Source organism: Kogia breviceps, chromosome 7 (genome assembly GCF_026419965.1).
Source record: "Kogia breviceps isolate mKogBre1 chromosome 7, mKogBre1 haplotype 1, whole genome shotgun sequence".
Taxonomy (NCBI): Eukaryota; Metazoa; Chordata; class Mammalia; order Artiodactyla; family Physeteridae; genus Kogia; species Kogia breviceps.
Genome location: NC_081316.1, coordinates 34,317,817 through 34,338,756, shown reverse-complemented (window position 1 = coordinate 34,338,756; position 20,940 = coordinate 34,317,817). Strand labels below are relative to the sequence as shown.

The 20,940-nt window shown below is 36.2% G+C and overlaps 1 protein-coding gene across 3 annotated transcripts in view; it reads left to right on the top strand.

Annotated features, from left to right (window-relative positions):
- The window catches only part of GAS2 (growth arrest specific 2), a 161,102-nt gene that overhangs the window by 12,699 nt on the left and 127,463 nt on the right, over positions 1-20,940 (top strand). For 2 of the 3 annotated variants that reach the window (XM_067038089.1, XM_067038086.1), the window contains exon 2: positions 3,395-3,438. The exons of the other annotated variant lie outside the window; for it this stretch is intronic. The gene's annotated coding sequence lies outside the window, so the exon portion shown is untranslated. The remainder of the gene's footprint in view (positions 1-3,394; positions 3,439-20,940) is intronic. 3 annotated transcript variants of the gene reach the window in all.

Sequence of the window (20,940 nt, the reverse complement as noted above, 5' to 3'; positions counted from 1 at the left end):
ATTTTAAAGTTTGCAGTTATCTTAGACACCTATTTTAGAAACTATGTGTTTATGAGTACACATATATAGATATATGCATATATCTATAGCTAGATAAAAGATTATAAATCTGTGAGATCTATAATTCTGAAAACCTCCCGTCTCATGTGTGGAAAATGGTAGGAGTGTTTGTAGATAGACGCAGCTTGTGAAGACCTTGGAATACTTTAGTAAGGAATAGGGTCTGTGTTCAGTTGGCTTTCAGATACTATTGACAGTTTTGGAGCACAAGAATGACATGATCATATATGTTATAAAGCAGGGTGGGGAATTGGTTGTAGCCAGCTGAGACAAATGGCTAGAGATGGAGGTCCCCTAGAGAAATATTGCAATAGTCCAGGTGCACAAAATGACAGTTTCACTAAGGAAGTAGCAGAGGAAACATTAAGAAGTGGTGGGGAGTGAGTGGTGCTCAGACTTGAAAATTCCTTCTGAAGAAGAATCATTAGATCTTAATGGAGAAAAGAATCAAAATTACTGTGCATATTCTCATTGAAGTGATTGAGTGTAGTCTCTTTACCTTTGAAATGGAATGTGGATTGGTATTGATTTTAGCTAATGCCTGTAATTGGAAAAGAGGGGAAAAAATCTCAGAGCAAATCACGGCTCAGTGGAAACTCTTATGCATTTGTTTTTTAATCCCAAATTACTGTCTTTCTTCACACTCTTCAGGATCCCCTGGATTAGCAAATTAGGTAACAGAATATTTTATTAGTAATTAGTGAATACTATGGTAACTCCAGAAGGCATCTTGGTTGCATGAGAATTATTAAAAACATGTATTGAATTATTCAAAGGGAAGAATTTGAACAAGAATTTCTCCCCTTCCTTAAATAATCTCTAATTCAATTCCCAGAATCTTAACATTTAACTTAATACCTCTTGGATTGCTAATATTCAGAAACTACTTAAATACTTGCATTAATCCCACTGGAAGAAACTCCTCTGACTTGTCATTTTTATATTTTTTCCACTGCTTGGACACCTATTGGAAAAAAAAATCTCTATATAAGGGACAATGATGAGATTCATACTGACATAAATTGAATATATAATATATAGTTTTGACATTATATATCAATACATGTATTATACATCCTCCTCTGTGTATATGTGTGTATTTGCATAAAAGTAAATGGGATGAAATTCCTAAGAAGATACTTGAAGTAAATAATTGAACTAAATTTATTTTTAAGATTTCATTTTTCTTTTACAACTGGTAATTTTTTTCTAATGTCTAAAGCAGAAAGAAAAAATATGAATCACAATCTCTCTTTACCTTTGAATTAGAAGTTTGATTTCTTGGAGGAGAACTCTGTAATAATGTCTGGGTACCTTTATTTTTATCCCACAGTTATCAGTATATTGCTTTATAAGCACCTGCCAGGAAGGCCTATTTTTTTCTAGTTCAGTAATTTTTTGTGTCTGTTGTTCCCATTTTCAAGTCTCCAAAACTTTTATGTGAATTCTTTCACCACATTTTTTTCATTATTTCCCAACCTTCTTTTTTTCTAGATGGCTGAAGTTTCCAGACATATAACCAGAAATGTCCTAAGAGAATTAATATATAAAAAAATAAAGCTAAGGAAATGGAAAGCAAAGAAAAATAGGCATGTGTAATACATGCAGATGCACATGTAAACTCATTTTAAACTTTCCTTAGAAAAGTAATAGATGAATTGATTTTCCTAATTAGTATTTTCTGAGTAACAAATATAGTGGAAAAATTATCAAGAAACTTTTTTGTTTTTAATAACTTCCAGACCTAATCTAAGTTCTTAGATTGGGCTAGTCTGTTAATACCATTAAATGTCAAGTATTTTCCCCAAAGATTCCTAACATTTCAAAATAAACTGGCTGAAATAAGCCAAATAAGTGATTAAAACAAAATTCACAATATCACAGAACATTTTATGGGTATGTAAAAATTCTTTCGGTAATGTTTTTATCAGTTAGTTACCAAATTTTAAGCATAAAGGAAAGCTTTAAAAGGAATATTCCATCAGGTTTGAGCGAAATACTCCACTTAAGGGGCAAGAGGGGTGTTTAAAGCAAAACTGCTATTGTTAATATTTCTTTTCCCTTTTTTCTTTTGAGTGGATTAATGAATGTTGTGATTTTCTAACAGTTTGCATATCTCTACTTAAACAGATCCAGTGAGTAAAAACCCCTATTTCTGGTTATTTTAGAATATGGTGTATCTTCACCTTTCCCCTAGTTGGTATAATTTTTGTGTTTATCTCTTTTATTGATGCTGGACATAAAGGAGGCACTGTATACAACCGAGCAACATCTCTGTTATCAGGATATTGGTAGAACCTGGATCCATTTGAAGACATTTCAGTATCCCATGGCCAATTCAGCATGTTAGAAAATGCTAAATGCCAAGAGTTCAGAACAAGACAAAATTACAGAGAGGATTGTAGGGTAGAAAGAAGAAGGTAGCGATAATATTAAAGGCAAGATTTTTTAAAAAACATATATATATATATGTATGTAGCAGATAAAATTTGACTGTGTGATGGGAAGTATTGAGAAAATTTTCAGATAAATATTTTCCTAAATAATAATGTTATTGAAATATTATAAAGTTAGGGATGGCAATCAACAATATAATTTAAGCAAATCGAGAATGCCAAACTTTATAGTAAAAAATTTTGTTAGTAAAATTATAATTTTTAAGGGGTAACATCCTTAACTTTTTCTAGTTCAAATAAAGTTTTCTGTTCCTAGTGTTTTGGGTTGTTAAAAACAGTATTCATTCTATTGTATTCATTAGTGAGAAAAAAGTTTGGTGTTTTATCCTCTGCCCAACCAGAATATCAGTTAATATCTGCAAATCTGCAAAATTAAAGTGGATATCATGTTCTTCTCTAGCTCTCTGATGTGATGATTTTACTTAGTTTATTTACAGATTTTAATTAAAATGGGGGGAGCTTAATTTAATTTTAACAGGATGACTGAATACCTCTACAGTGTGCTTTAAGATCAATTGACATTTTATTGCCTGTACTAGCTGCCAGATTTCCCCTATTTTTCTCTACTTTTTTATAGCCTAAAGGACACTAAATCTAGCACTCAACTTCTAGTAGTCCAAGTATTTTCAACTTTAAATCTATGTGTTCTTGAATTTTGTAATCTCATTAGGTAGATAGTTGAGAACATAAAATATGAACACTAATCAGATACCCAGATGATAGAACATCTGAAAGATTGTCAGCACAGCATTAAAAGACATAGGCAATCGAAACTGCCAAAAGAAAATTCTATTTTGTGAAAGTTGGGGTATTTGGAAACGGGTCATAAGACATTTGACTAACTATGCTAAATTGTTTTTGTATGGCATCTCTTTTAGACGATAATCCAGAAATCAAAAACCTACTTTATGCACTACCCATGGTAAGTGGCTTAGTTAAGTAGTATTTGCACACTGCCAAGTTTGCTTTCTAATTCTAAAATTTCCCTTCCCCCCTCCCTCCCCCTCCCTCCCCCTCCTTCCCCCTCCCTCCCCCTCCCTTCCCCCTCCCTTCCTTCCTTCCTTTTGTCTATCTTCCTTCCTTTTTTCTTTTTCTTTTTTTTTTTTTTTAATTTCTGCTCACTCATTTGTTTCTATATATGGTCGGAATAAGACTCACCAGCTTTGCATAATACAAAGCACTCAGTGAAAGGGAGCTAATATTATTTTGTGTAGTATAGGAGCTCAAAAATAGTCACAAATATATGCAGGCTTTATTTTATGATGTTTCCTTTAAAAATGTACCTTACCTCTAATTTTACTAAACTAGTCTTATTTCTAGCCCAGAACAGTCTTGTTCTTTCCTTTCTCAACTGCTGTGCCTAATATTTCTTGTACCTGGAATCATTGTCTTCCCTTCTGCTTCACATGAAACACTTCCTTCTATGCTACAAAACGCAAGTCAAATCCTACCTCTTTTATGAGCCTTTCCTGATAATTCCAGCTGAAAGTAATGTTTCACTTCTAGATTCTTTTAACACTTGTGGTTGGATTGTTAATTTGTCATTTACTATTTACTGCATTTCAGTAGAAGTTAGGTTCCTTTTATGATGCAAATGTTTAATGACATGAACCAACTGGATCCATCCCCAAGCTGGGCATATTGCTACCGCAAGGATTGAATTCAATAGTCTGGGTTCATTGTGCAGGGTCCCTCCTCCACTAAAATGGCAAGAATACGCAAGCCAATTACATTTCAAGTGGATTTGTGCATTTTAGCTCCAGCTTAACCTTTTGGAATGAGATGACTGTCTGTCTCTTTTTTGTTTGTTGGTTTGGTTTTTGTTTGTTTTGTTGGGGTATACTTGCTTTACAATGTTGTATTAGTTTCTGCTGTACAGTGAAGGTTCAGCTGTATGTATACATCTATCCCCTACCTCTTGGACCTCCCTGCCCCCACATCCCACCCATCTAGGTCACCATAGAGCACCGAGCTGAGCTCCCTGTGCTATACAGCAGGTTCCCACTAGCTATCAGTTTTACACATGGTAGTGTATATACGTCAATCCCAATCTCCCAATTCATCCCATCCCCCTTTGCCGCCCCCCACCGCATCCACATGTCCATTCTCTACATCTGCGTCTCTATTCCTGCCCGGCAAATAGGTTCATCTGTACCATTTTTCTAGATTCCATATATATGCGTTAATATATGATATTTGGTTTTCTCTTTCTGACTTACTTCACTCTGTATGACAGGCAGCTACCATATGACCCAACAATTCCGCTAGTGGGCATATACCCTGAGAAAACCATAATTCAGAACAATGTTCATTGCAGCACTATTTACAATATCCAAGACATGGAAGCAAGCTAAATGTTCATCGACAGATGAATGGATAAAGAAGATATGGTACATATATACAATGGAAGAATACTCAGCCATAAAAAGGAACAAAATTGGGATGACTGCCTCTTAATGGTATTTTTAGTGTACACAGTACTTTCTACAGTACCTTACAGGATAGAGGAATGTAAGGTGATGGAGTGGAAAAAATTATGCACTTTCTTTGAAGGTGAGACTTCTTTTCATTAGACTCTGAGCTCCTAAAAAGGAGGGGCTAAGTTTTTGTACCTTTGGTTCCTAACATAACCACGAATACATGGTTGGTGTTTAGTAAGTGTTTGTTAAACTCAGCAGAATTTTGGAATCAAACACACCTGGGCTTAATACTTCTGTTGCTTTTAAGTTTACCTCAGGCAAGTTACTTAAACTTTTGAGTCTATTCCTTCATTCATAAACACGAGATAATAATATTTGCCATGAAGTTGTTATGAGGACGCAATAAAATGTTTGCAAGGCACCTAGAACAGCTACTATATACAACTGATATTAGAGAGTTCTTCTTTCTCATTCAAATATTATATGTATATATATATATATATATATATATACATATATGTGTATATATATATATATATATGAATTCATAGAGGAATGAAAGGGATATTCTACCTATCAGGACTGGCAAGACAAAAAAAATGAGGCAAGCAAGATGCATTTGGGAAATAGTTTATTTTTCCAACTAATACTTTTTGAACCCATACTATGTGCCATATTATGTCTTAGGGATAAAATAATGAATAAAATGGAATCTGCATCAGCAAGACCAGTCTGAGAGAAGAAATCTTCAAATAGCCAATAGTCTGAGTTAGGATTAAGATACCAGGTATGGCAGTTTTAAACACAGCCCAGAAATGTTTGACAGTCCTCCTATTGAAAGGATGGACTTGTGGCCAATTTGACTCATATTGCATGACAGAAGGGGTGCTGTGTGAATCCTGAGGCTAGATCCTAAAAGGGCATGCATCTTCTGCCTGGCTCTCTGAGACTGCTTGCTCTCAGGACATTGCCCTAACAACACTCCCTTTAGGACTCTGGTCATCATACTTTGAGAAGGCCAGTTCACAAGGAGAAGCCTTCAGTCATCCAAGCCCAGATATGAGACTGACAAAGCATACAGATTATTCCAGTCCTTAACTGTTTGAGTTTTCCTACCTGAATCCTCAGACACTGTGGGACAGAGATGAGCCATCCCTGCACTGCTCTGGTATTTTCCATAGAGTTCATTAGCAAAATTACCTGGTGGTTGTTTCACATCACTAAATCTGGAGTGGTTTCTTACACAGCAATAGTAACTGGAGCATTAGGTGATACCTGGGTGAAGGTGCTTAATTCAAAACCTGGCCAAATACTATGAGGTCATTATCACTTAATGGTCCAATAATATTTTAATTCCCTCTAGTTGAAATTATTTAAATAGTCTTCTTTCTAAATAAGTATAAAATAACCTGCAAGAACTTGTAGGTCCAAGTGATGAGAAATAATTAATAAATAATAGAAAATTTACTATTTTTTTCTGATAAAGGAGATTCCTTCCCAATGTGAAGTGCATCCCTGAATCTTTATTATGAAACTAAAATATGGAGCATAAAGAGTTATGGTTAACGTAGAGCTACATAACTATTTCTAGTGGTTAGAAAATGAAAATTTTCACCAGAGGGAAAAGTGTAGTTGTGTGATGTATACCCCTGCATTAATAACCAAATCTGTTAGAAAATTAATTGAAGTGAAACTTGAGTTATGCTATTCAGAGTCTAAACTTCTTAATATGGTAGTCAACACCATCTAAACTCTGATCAGAGCCTCACCCCCACTACTATCCTCTGTCACCTGAATCCCCAGCGTCTCCAGACTGCCTCTCATTCCCTGAATACTGTACACTTTCACAACCCCATGCCTGGGCTCAACTCCCATACCTTATATTGGGGTCACCCAAGTGGGTGTGATCACCCCACCTCACCTACCCTGATTCCAGAGACAGGCTGACCTTGCTTCTGTTTGCTCTTCTCTACATTGTTAACATCTATAATTAACACTTACTCTGCATTAAGCTAATTCTGCATTTGTCTCTTTTCTTCACCAATGGAAAATTCTTCAAAGGAAACAGTCATTCTAATTCATCTTTGTATTCCCATGGTCCCCAGCTTAGGTACTTAATAAAGATTTCCCAAAGTTTAAAAAAAAAAAAAAAAAAAAAAAAAAAAAATATATATATATATATATATATATATATATATACATGAAACTCTCTGAGATAAGTTTGTGATACAGCAAGAAGCATTCCAAAAACATTATCAGAGTCTCCATCCACTCTAATTCCAAAATTGAAAAACAAGAATAAAACCAAAGATTACTGTACTTTGTTGAAATCATAAACTCCCCAGACTGTGAAAATTACCAATTTGTTTTGGAAAAAATTAGTGTCTCTGTTTGTGAGAACTTCTGTATAATTCCCATACATAATATGGTTCCACTTGTAAGCTCTGCCTCAATGAAAAAAATTAATGTATGTTCTGGCAGCCCTCATAAATGTCTCCTCTGCTGGCTCAGCAAAGAAATTAAACCAAACCATAAGATATAAATCATATACTTTCTTGGTACAGAGCCTAGCCTTATTTCTTTACCTTCTATGTCTCTAGCTTATATATTTAAGACTAAATGTTAAAATTTAATTAGCAAAATTAGTGCAATATTTAAGACTGAGTATATGAGATGTTATAAATTATTTTAAAATTCTGAGGAAAAATATTAAATAAACATTATGTCTGTTGCATATCTTTCCTGTGCTTCTTGGATCATACTTTATTCTTGTTGTTTCATAAAAATGTTCTTATTTACTAAAAAGTAAAAATATCTTTATGTAGTATTATATTATCTGAATAAACTGCAGATTAAAGTTATTCATGAACAAGGAACTAAAAATGTTGCAAAACAAATTGGAACTTTTTTATTTCATCACACCTATAATTTCCACAAACTGTAAAACCATAACATATACTAGTTGCTGATGTCTCTTCTGATTCTTGGCTTAGATTTTTTGGGTCTTAAACTTGGCTGTATTTTCTGAAACTTGAAACTTTTCATCATCTCCTTATGAGTTGCAGCAACACATGTCATTAATGAAGAGAGTTGGGTAACCTCCCTTCCTACCATTCTTAATTCAGCATATGACAGACCAGACACCAGCAGCAATTAGGAATATCTGCCTAAGGCATAGAACATTGAAAATAATATCTGATGACACAAAGAGGATTGATGTGAAAAAAAAAAAGAATTGTGTAAAGGAGAAATTTAATGTAAAAAGAGTGTTCACATATTGGAGGGAAAAAGAACAATGTATAATCCAGGTAAACTATAAAGAGTTACTGGAATTTAAGAAAACTTAAAAGTATCGAGAAGTAAACTTTACGCTTTGACAAATCTACAACCAAGTGGTAAAGCAGTATTAACAAATGAAAACCACCTCCACACTTTATTCATAAGCCATAAGATGTATGAGCTAGAGAAAATTGCTGATGGTGGAAATAGTCAAAGGTAGTTCAAGTTAAAATGGATATCACGCAAAGGTATTGCTATTACTCTCCCACTTATGGTGTCTGTTATTATTCTGTGTGTGTGTGTGTGTGTGTGTGTTATAACACTTCCAAGCTTTTACACTCTATACCTGACATTTTCACTTTTACTCTATTAAAGTTTTAATATTTTTTACTCATTTATTTTTAGTTTGAACTTTTATAAAGTCTTTTGAGATAACTTACAGAAATTCGTGAGCACAGGGAATTATGATCATTTCTAGATCATTATGATCTAGAAAGAATCTAGAAATCATACAAAAGGAGAGAATTCTAGGAGTGTGAATGAGATGAAGAAAGGGAAGTAGTCAGTATAAAAACAGAGTTCTCCATCCCTTCCTTCCTTCCTGTTTTTACAAAACGTAAGGTTTCTTTTCAGGGCAGGTCATATTAAAAACACTGACAGTTGGATAGATGAAAGTCAGAACTCTTTCTTCAGCTCCAAATGAAAGAAGGCTGTCAGGCAGAGCCACATAAGCACTTTTATCCTGGGACAGGGTAACAGCAAGCTGGAGCTGTAGGAAGCAGCCTCTGTATGGCAAACTTCTGGGTTTAGTTTTTAGTCCCTGTGAACTGGCTAAGTTGAAATCTTCTGTGGACCCCCCAGGGCATTACAGAGTGGAGGGTTCTCCCTGGTTCTGATTCCTGTCCCCATGGAGATTAGGGTAAGTGCACTGTGGTTCAGAGTATGAAAGCCCAATAAAGGAAGTGGTCAGGGTGCAGACTTTATTGGTTGCTTCAGAAGGGGAACTGACCAGACTCTACCCAGGACCTGGAAACCGGGTCAAGACAGCATAAAAACAATCAAACGCCACTATATTATACTTACCTGGACCAGAAAGGGAAATATATATATATATATATATATATATGTGTGTGTGTGTGTGTGTATACACACACACACACAAAGCGTGAATTAAACTAAAGAAGGCAAAGAAGAACAGAGAAAATATTAATAGCAGGGAAGGAAAAAATAGTAGGTTATCTCCTGAACCAGAGATTCGTTATGAGCTAATTTTCTTTCTTAACCTTCAGGGCCATGACAACTGTTTCCTTACACTCTTTCTACCCCAGGCATTGGTTGTCAAACGGGGCAGCTCAATTATGTGAGCATCATATCTTGGCCCATAATCATCCATTACTCCTAATACATTTTATTAGGATTTAAATTAACAATTTAGTAATGAGCTGGGTCTCCGCCAGAGTTCTATAACAACTGGTAGCTAAACAATTAGAAAGGACAATTAATATTTCTACTTTTATTCAGCAATTCCCCAGTGTTTAAGGTGAGAGACTTTAAGTAATCCGATGTGTTTGTGAGGAACAGGAATGGAGACAACTGAATACTTGTGTGTACACATAAGATTTGCTTTTAAAAGACTCAGTTATTATTTTTATTTTTAATCTCTGGCAAAGGTTTTCAAATTTTAACGTGCATAAGAAGCTTTGAGGGTGTTTGTTACTGTTGATGCCAGGGCTCTTTGCCCTGAGGGTCACATCTGTGCAGAGCTCCATTTTTTTTTTTTTCATTTTCCTTCATTAAAAAAAATTTTTTTAACATCTTTATTGGAGTATAATTGTTTTACAATGGTATGTTAGTTTCTACTGTATAACAAAGTGAATCAGCTATACATATACATATATCCCCATATCTCTTCCCTCTTGCACCTCTCTCCCACCCTCCCTCTCCCACAAAGCACCGTAGACTCAGTTTTTGATTCACCCTTTACTGGGCTCCACTGACCACATGAGAGCGTCCCTTGGATACCAAATAGTCATATCAAACTTAACTTATGCAAAACTAGAAACCTAATTTCCACCCCACACAAAACAAGATAAGGCCAAACAAAACAAGACAACTTCTTCCCAAAGTCTTTTCCATTTCAGTAAACTGCAGCATTTCTTACACAAAAAATCTTAGGCTCGCCTTGTCTGTTTCTCACACTGCCTACCCAGCCATCAGTGATAAAATTTAAATCATAATTTAAAATAAAATTCATAGTGAAATATATCTTGGATGGTGTTATATTCTAGACTAGATTTGATGCTCACATAAGTCATCTGCCTTATTACAAAATGAATAAACTGGGGGAAAAGAATGTGAATCAAAGTGAAGAGAATAACCATTCAAAAGATATCCAGAATCCGATTTCTTTCTCTAATTCCATTGCTAACCCTCTCATCCAAGTCACTCTCACCTCTCATCTGCATTATTACAATAACCATTGAACTGTTTTCCCTGTACGTAATCAATGTCCTCCTGCAGTCTGTTGTCTATACAGGAATTGGAGTGACAGCTTTAAACTCTAAATCTGATCACGTCACCCCCTCTGCTCAAACTTGAGAGAAAAGCAAGTTACAAAGGCTTACAAGGCCCTATGGGACCTGAACTCCCTGCTGCCCCCCAATCTCTCTGACTTTATCTCCTAGTCCCCTTTTACTCATCTCTGCCATAGGAGCCTTTTTGATTTTCTGGAACATCTGATTTGTGGCATTCCCCTGCCTCAGTGACTTTGCACTAGTTGTTGCCCTGTCTGCAATGGTCCTTAGGGATTCTGCATAGTGCACTTAACTTCCTTTGGGTTTCTGCTCAGTTGTCACTTTACTGGCAAGGCCTTCCATGACCACCTATAACATCTGCCATCTCTCAGCACTTTCTATCACGTTTACCCTTATTTTATTTTTCTGAAGAGCCCATTTATTGTCACTTGATATATTGTGGATTAATTTCATTGGATTATTTGTTTAATTTCTGTCTCACTTTGATGAAATATAAGTTCCATGAAGTTAGGGACTTTGACATGGAAAGAACAAGGCATGTCTCATTTTATTAATTTATTGCTAGCAGAATAAATTGTACTTTAATGGGAAAGATGTTTCTAGAAAAAAGATTCTTTTGATTTTCTATTCAATATATGTAAAGAGATAAAGATCCTATTCAATATATGTAAAGGAACAGTTAGTGGCTACATTTGTTATACAAGATTCGTTGAACATTTACATTTATTGTGTATCCATAGCAGATTTTGATGCATAAATGCTATTTTGGTACTAAAAGAGCATGTCAGAATCTCAGTCATTATACTTTATTTCAAATGGAATACAGTGCAAACCCTTCCTACTTTCATTTTTACTTTTTATTCTCAAGCTAATACATGTTTATTTTCATCCTAGCATCTTAATTTGCATGGAACATGATGAAACTTAGATTTGCTGAGTCTTTTTTTTTTATCAAACACACACACTATATTTTATTTTTACAAGAGATAAATAAACTGACACCAAGCATTGTAAATGATGACCACAACGAAAGCAACAATGATTGCAATTACCAAACACGAAACACACTCAAACTATGTCATAATATTGACATTCAGTCCAGTAATCCTCCACTGTAACAGCCCCTTCACTTTGCAGTGAAAATTCATTTGTATATTTTTTGCCTCTGAGTCCTTGTGGGATTTTTTTTTAATTCAAACAGAAAGTCACAAAAATTATAATCATCCTCATCAGTTCACTCAGTCCCATGTAATTAATTTTTTTTCCATCTTGATCTTTTGTTAGCACTTTTATGAATTCATCAGTTTTCCATTAGAGTTCTGAAAATACTTATTCATTCAGTTCAGCAGTATAGTCAGTTACCAGAAACCTGTACTTGTCAGAGTCTTTTCTATGAATTCCTTGAAGATGAAACCCTTTTATAGGAACATTTTTGCAAAACCATCAGAGTACACCCACAACTGTCTGTAAATGACAAAAGATGTAAAAATGACCACGGTTAAAGATTTGATGAAAGTTCATAATAATGCAATTGACAACAAAATTTAGTTATTTCTGAGATATACATTTTAAAGTAATAACTATAATTATGACTTATGACATTATACCAGAACATATAAGATTTTTAGAAATTTCATGTAATGTCTGAAACATTTATATCAACATATTTCCATACAAATAACCCAAAGAAAGTTTAGTGTTAGTTATTTTTTTGTTTGTTTATTTTTATATACAACAGGTTCTTTTTTTTTTTTTTTTTTTTTTTTTTGTGGTACGCGGGCCTCTCACTGCTGTGGCCTCTCGCGTTGCGGAGCACAGCCTCCGGACACGCAGGCTCAGCGGCCATGGCTCACGGGCCCAGCCGCTCCGCAGCATGTGAGATCTTCCTGGACTGGGGCACGAACCCGCGTCCCCTGCATCAGCAGACGGATTCTCAACCACTGCGCAACCAGGGAAGCCCTACAACAGGTTCTTATTAGTCATCAACTGTATACACATCAGTGTATACATGTCAATCCCAATCACCCAATTCAGTACACCACCATCCCCACCTCACCGTGGTTTTCCCCCCTTGGTGTCCATACGTTTGTTCTCTACATCTGTGTCTCAACCTCTGTGCTGCAAACCAGTTGATCTGTACCATTTTTCTAGGTTCCACATATATGCATTAATATACGATATTTGTTTTTCTCTTTCTGACTTACTTCACTCTGTATAACCGTCTCTAGATCCATTGATATCTCTACAAATAAGCCAATTTCGTTCCTTTTAATGGCTGAGTAATATTCCATTGTATATATGTGCCACATCTTCTTTATCCATTCATCTGTTAATGGGCATTTAGGTTGCTTCCATGACCTGGCTATTGTAAATAGTGCTGCAATGAACATTGGGGTGCATGTGTCTTTTTGAATTATGATTTTCTCTGGGTATATGCCCAGTAGTGGGATTGCTGGGTCATATGGTAGGTCTATTTTAGTTTTTTAAGGACATTCCATACTGTTCTCCATAGTGGCTCTATGAATTTATATTCCCACCAACAGTGCAAGAGGGTTCCCTATTCTCCACACCCTCTCCAGCATTTTTTATTTGTAGATTTTCTAATGATGCCCATTATAACTGGTGTGAGGTGACACCTCATTGTAGTTTTAATTTGCATCTCTCTAATAATTAGTTATGTTGAGTGGCTTTTCATGTGCTTCTTGGCCATCTGTATGTCTTCTTTGGAGAAATGTCTATTTGGGTCTTCTGCCCATTTTTGGATCGGGTTGTTTGTTTTTTTAATATTGAGCTTCATGAGCTGTTTATATATTTTGGAGATTAATCCTTTGTCCGTTGATTCATTTGCAAATATTTTCTCCCATTCTGAGGGTTGTATTTGCATCTTGTTTATGGTTTCCTTTGCTGTGCAAAAGGTTTGAAGTTTCATTAGGTCCAATTTGTTTATTTTTGTATTTATTTCCATTCCTCTAAGAGGTGGATCAAAAAAGATTTTGCTGTGATTTATGTCAAAGAGTGTTCTTCCTATGCTTTCCTCTAAGAGTTTTATAGTGTCTAGTCTTACATTAGGTCTTGAATCCAGTTTGAGTTTATTTTTGTGTATGGTGTGTTTTAATTTCTAATTTTTAGGGAGTGTTCTAATTTAATTATTTTACATGTAGCTGTCCAGTTGTCCCAGCACCACTTATTGAAGAGACTGTCTTTTCTCCATTTTATATCTTTGCCTCCTTTGTCAGAGATTAGTTGACCATAGGTGCGTGGGTTTATCTCTGGGCTTGCTTTCTTGTTCCATTGATCTATGTTTCTGTTTTTGTGCCAGTACCATATTGTCTTGATTACTGTAGCTTTGTAGTATAATCTGAAGTAAGGAAGTCTGAATCCTCCAGCTCCATATTTTTCCCTCAAGACTGCTTGGCTATTTGGGGTCTTTCGTGTCTCCATACAAATTTTAAGATGATTTGTTCTAGTTTCATAAAAAATGCCATTGGTAATTTGATAGGGATTGCATTGAATCTGTAGATTGCTTTGGGTAGTATAGTCATTTTCACAATATTGATTCTTCCAATCCAAGAACATGGTATATCTCTCCATCTGTTGGTATCATCTTTAATTTCTTTCATTAGTGTCTTATAGTTTTCTGCATACAGGTCTTTTGTCTCCCTAGGTAGATTTATTCGTAGGTATTTTATTGTTGCAGTGGTAAATGGGAGTGTTTCCTTAATTTCTGTTTCAGATTTTACTTCATTTGTGTATACGAATGCAAGAGATTTTTGTGCATTAATTTTCTATCCTGCAACTTTACCAAATTCATTGATTAGCTCTAGGAGTTTTCTGATGGCATTTTTAGGATTCTCTATGTATAGTATCATGTCATCTGCAAAGAGTGACAGTTTTACTTCTTCTTTTCCAGTTTGTATTCCTTTGATTTCTTTTTCTTCTCTGATTGCTGTGGCTAGGACTTACAAAACTATGTTGAATAATAGTGGTGAGAGTGGACATCCTTGTCTTGTTCCTGTTCTTACAGGAAAAGCTTTCAGTTTTTCACCATTGAGAATGATGTTTGCTGTGGATTTGTCGTATATGGCCTTTATTATGTTGAGGTAGGGTCCCTCTATGCCAACCTTCTGGAGAGTTTTTATCATAAATGGGTGTTGAATTTTGTCAAAAGCTTTTTCTGCATCTATTGATCTGATCATATGGTTTTTATTCTTCAATTTGTTAATATGATGTATCACATTGATTGATTTGCATATATTGAAGAATCCTTGCATCCCTGGGATAAATCCCACTTGATCATGGTGTATGAACCTTTTAATGTGTTGTTGGATTCTGTTTGCTAGTGTTTTGTTGAGGATTTTTGCATCTATATTCATCGGTGATATGGTGTGTAATTTTCTTTTATTGTAGTATCTTTGTCTGGCTTTGGTATCAGGGTGATGGTGGCCTCATAGAATGAGTTTGAGAGTGTTCCTTCCTCCACAAGTTTTTGAAAGAGTTTGAGAAGGATGGGTGTTAGCTCTTCTCTAAATGTTTGATAGAATTCAACTGTGAAGCCATCTGGTCCTGAACTTTTGTTTGTTGGAAGATTTTTAATCACAGTTTCAATTTCATTACTTGTGATTGGTCTGTTCATATTTTCTATTTCTTCCTGGTTCAGTCTTGGAAGGTTATACCTTTCTCAGAATTTGTCCATTTCTTCCAGGTTGTCCATTTTATTGGCATAGAGTTGCTTGTAGTAGTCTCTTAGGATGCTTTTTATTTCTGCGGTGTCTGTTGTAACTTCTTCTTTTTCATTTTTAATTTTATTGATTTGAGTCCTCTCCCTCTTTTTTTTGATGAGTCTGGCTAGTGGTTTATCAATTTTGTTTAACTTCTCAAAGAACCAGCTTTTAGTTTTATTAATCTTTGCTATTGTTTTCTTTGTTTCTATTTCATTTATCTGCTCTGATCTTTATGGTTTTTTTCCTTCGGCTAACTTTGGTTTTGTTTGTTCTTTCTCTAATTCCTTTAGGTGTAAGGTTAGATTGTTTACTTGAGATTTTTCTTGTTTCTTGAGGTAGGCTTGTATAGCTATAAACTTCCCTCTTAGAACTGCTTTTCCTGCATCCCATAGGTTTTGGATCATCTTATTTTTATTGTCATTTGTCTCTAGATATTTATTGATTTCCTGTTTGATTTATTCAGTGATCTCTTAGTTATTTAGTAACGTATTATTTAGCCTCCATGTGTTTGTGTTTTTACCTGTTATTCCCTGTGATTGATTTCTAATCTCATAGCGTTGTGGTCAGAAAAGATGCTTGATATGATTTCAATTTTCATAAATTTACTGAGGCTTGATTTGTGACCCAAGATGTGATCTATCCTGGACAATGTTCCGTGCACACTTGAGAAGAAAGTGTAATCTGCTGTTTTTGGATGGAATGTCCTATAAATATCAATTAAATCTCTCTGGTCTATTGTGTCATTTAAAGGTTCTGTTTCCTTATTTATTTTCATTTTGGATGATCTGTTCATTGGTGTAAGTGAGGTGTTAAAGTCCCCCACTATTATTGTGTCACTGTCGATTTCCTCTTTTATAGCTGCTATCAGTTGTCTTATGTATTGAGGTGCTCCTATGTTGGGTGCATATATATTTATAATTGTTACATCTTCTTCTTGGATTGATCCCTTGATCATTATGTAGTGTCCTTCCTTGTCTCTTGTAACATTCTTTATTTTAAAGTCTTTTTTATCTGATACGAGTATAGCTACTCCAACTTTCTTTTGATTTCCATTTGCATGGAATATCTTTTTCCATCCCCTCACTTTCATTCTGTATGTGTCCCTAGGTCTGAAGTGGGTCTTTTGTAGACAGTATATATATGGGTCTTGTTTTTGTATCCATTCAGCAAGCCTGTGTCTTTTGGTTGGAGCATTTAATCCATTTACATTTAAGGTAATTATCGATATGTATGTTATTGACCATTTTCTTAGTTGTTTGGGGTTTGTTTTTGTAGGTCCTTTTCCTCTCTTGTGCTTCCCACTTAGAGAAGTTCCCTTAGCATTTGTTGTAGAGCTGGTTTGGTGGTGCTGAATTCTCTTAGCTTTTGCTTGTCTGTAAAGCTTTTGATTTCTCCATTGAATCTGAATGAGATCCTTGCCAGGTAGAGTAATCTTGGTTGTAGGTTTCTCCCTTTCACTTTAAATATGTCATGCCACTCCCCTCTGGCTTGTAGAGTTTCTGCTGAGAAATCAGCTGTTAACCTTATGGGAGTTCCCTTGTATGTTATTTGTTGTTTTTCCCTTGCTGCTTTCAATAATTTGTCTTTAATTTTTGCCAGTTTGATTACTCTGTGTCTCGGCATGTTTCTCCTTGGCTTTATCCTGTGTGAGACTCTCTGCACTTCCTGGACTTAGGTCACTATTTCCTTTCCCATGTTAGGGAAGTTTTCCACTATAATCTCTTCAAATATTTTCTCTGATCCTTTCTCTCTCTCTTCTCCTTCTGGGACCCCTATAATGCAAATGTTGTTGTTTTTAATGTTGTCTCAGAGGTCTCTTAGGCTGTCTTCATTTCTTTTCATCCTTTTGTCTTTATTCTGTTCCACAGCAGTGAAGTCCACCATTCTGTCTTCCAGGTCTCTTATCTATTCTTCTGCCTCAGTTATTCTGCTATTGATTCCTTCTAGTGTAGTTTTCATTCCAATCATTGTATTGTTCATCTCTGTTTGTTTGTTCTTTAATTCTTCTAGGTGTTTGTTAAACATTTCTTGCATCTTCTCAATCTTTGCCTCCATTCTTTTTGCAAGGTCCTGGATCATCTTCACTATTATTATTCTGAATTCTTTTTCTGGAAGGTTGCCTATCTCCACTTCATTTAGTTGTTTTTCTGTGGTTTTATCTTGTTCCTTCATCTGTTATATAGCCCTCTGCCTTTTCATCTTGTCTATGTTTCTGTGAATATGGTTTTTTTCCACAGGCTGCAGGATTGTAGTTCTTTTTGCTTCTGCTGTCTGCCCTCTGGTGGATGAGGCTATCTAAGAGGCTTGATGGGATCGACTGATGGTGGGTAGAGCTGACTGTTGCTCTGGTGGGCAGAACTCAGTAACACTTTAATCCACTTGACTGTTGATGGGTGGGGCTGGGTTCCCTCCCTGTTGGTTTTTTGGGCTGAGGCAACCCAACACTGGAGTCTACCTGGGCTCTTTGGTGGGGCTAATGACAGACTCTGGGAGGGCTCACACCAAGGAGTACTTCCCAGAACTTCTGCTGCCAGTGTCCTTGTCCCCACGGTAAAACAGAGCCACCCCCCGCCCCTGCAGGAGACCTTCCAACACTAGCAGGTAGGTCTGGTTCAGTCTCCCCCGGCGTCACTGCTCCTTCCCCTGCGTCCCAATACATACACTGCTTTTTGTGTGCCTTCCAAGAGTGGAGTCTCTGTTTTCCCCAGTCCTATCAAAGTCCTGCAGTCAATTCCCACTAGGCTTCAAAGTCTGATTCTCTAGGAATTCCTCCTCCCATTGCCAGACCCCCAGGTTGGGAAGCCTTACGTGGGGCTCAGAACCTTCACTCCAGTGGGTGGACTTCTGTGGTATAAGTGTTCACCAGCCTGTGAGTCACCCACCCACCAGTTATGGGATTTGATTTTACTGTGATTGCGCCACCCCTACTGTCTCATTGTGGCTTTTCCTTTGTCTTTGTATATTGGGTATCTTTTTTGGTGAGTTCCAGTGTCTTCCTATCGATGATTGTATAGCAGCTAGTTGTGATTCTGGTGTTCTCACAGGAGGGAGTGAGAGCACATCCTTCTACTCCACCATCTTTGTTTCTCCTGTCCACGATGTTGCTGAGAGTCTTAAGGATTACGGAGCATTTAAATCAGCACCAGTGCTTCTTTTCACCTATTTCTCCTGTAATGGTTAATTTTATGTGTCATTTTGACTGGGCCACAGCGTTCCTAGATATTTGGTAAAACATTATCCTGTGTGTCTCTGTGAGAATGTTTTTGGATGAGATTAACATGAAAATTGGTAGATTGAGTAAAGTAAATTGACCTCCCTAATGTGAGTGGGCCTCATCCAATCAGTTGAAGACTTTACTAGAATAAAAAGGCTGAATCTCCCCAGAGTAAGAGAGGATTCCTCCTACCTGACTGACTTTGAAGTGGAACATTACCCTTTTCCTGCCTTCAGATTCAAACTGAAACCTTGGCTCTTCCTGTTTCTTGAACCTGCTTGCCTTCAGAGTGGAACTACATCATCAGATCTGGGACTCCAGGTTGCCAGCTCACCCTGCAGGTCTTGGGACCTGTTGGCATCCATAATCACATGAGCCAATTCTATGTAATAAACATCTTTCAGTCTCTGGGCTATTCAGTCTGCTGAGGCTGCAGGAGCCAATTAGGAAGATGCCTTCCTTGACTCTTGTCTGTCCTCTCCTGCAGCTAAAGCCAAAAGAAAAGAGGTAATTTCATGTAGAGTTTGAAACCTTCTCTTGACTTTTCCTGCTTGGAAGCTTTTTCTCAATGTCTTCTGCTGTGTTCTTAGTGTGAGTTCTTTTTCACACTGCTCTAAGGGATTTAATGTAATTCCATGTGATGTGGAACCCTCAGCCCCAGGGGCAGCTCATCTGGTTGAGTTAGGGTACCTGACAGAAAGTCTCCTCTTTTCAAAAATGATTCAACTTTTTTGTCAGAGTATTTTATTATTACATTTAAACATTTTAACATACATTTATTTAATGTGTAGGCTCTTCCCCATCCTTAAAAGAAGGAAAAAAGAAAGCAAGGATGGAAGGAAGGAAGGAAAGAAGGAATGAAGAAAGGAAAAAAGGAAGAGCGGAAGGAGGGAAATAAACACAGACTTTCAAATCAGTCAAACTCAGACATGAATCTGACTCTTCACCTGTGCAGTTTAAGAGTTCATTTTTCCTATTAACCTATGATCTGGTCCTGCAACTTAATCTTTATATAAAAATTACACAGAGGTTCAGAATGACTCTCCATGGAGAGTCAATAATTCCAGTTAGACTCCTGATCTCTGGGAGTAGACCATTTATTTGTTTCTAACTTAGTTACAATTCCAAATATTTTTAGGTCTTGATTTAAGCTTCACTAAACTGAAGATTTCATAAACTAGGAAAAAAGCCTTGGTATTATGACTTCATTTTATGCTTTAATCCACTTGTAACACTGTATTATAACTTGGCATTTTGATATTTTCATGTTTTGATTTTCTTAATCTACATGCAAACAGATTTTGTTAACATTTAAATAAGATGACTATTACATAGAAATACATGGTATTTGAAATGCTTTTGATAGGATCAGAATATTTATTTTAAAAAACCAATCTCTATAATGATAAGGACAAAGTATTAGGCAGTAACCAAGATGTCTTTATAAATCATCAGTAGTATTTTGTAATTAATTGCCCATTCATAATTTGAAATTGCCTCTTAAATAAAAGGAGTAACAAATCAAAAAAAAAAATTACACAGAGGAAGTGGAGAATGAATGATTAAATAACAAATGAAAAAAACATGGATATCTAAAAGGGTATAAAATGGAATATCATAAAGTGAGGAGGAGAGAAAGATTCAGAGAAAGGACACCTAAAATTCTCTGATCTTCTTTTTTTTTTTTGGCGGTATATGGGCCTCTCACTGTTGTGGCCTCTCCCGTTGCGGAGCACAGGCTCCGGACGCGCAGGCTCAGCGGCCATGGCTCACGGGCCCAGCCGCTCCAGGAATGTGGGATCTTCCGGGATGGGGCCACGAACCCGCGTCCCCTGCACCGGCAGGCGGACTCTCAACCACTGCGGCCACCATGGAAGCCCTGATCTTCTGTATTTTTAATGATGAGAATTTCCTTATCCCGGGGGATTATTATAATGAGTAAATAAGATGATTTAGGCCATCAATTAATAATAAAATACCTAACCTTAATTTCACGCTTGTATGTCAGACAGTAAACTAAATATTTTACATGTATTATTTTATATAATGCTCTAGACATGCCTGTGAGAGGGGCTATTTGTTAACCCCACTTCACAGATGTGGAAACTTATAGTTAGAAAGGTTAAGTAATTTGCCTATAGTTTTCAGCAAGTAAGTGAAGAAGCTAGAACTTGACCCTGGTTTTGTCTGTCTCCAAATCTGGACTCTTAGTTATTATTTCAACTGCGGTAACTATTATTAGTACAATTTAATATG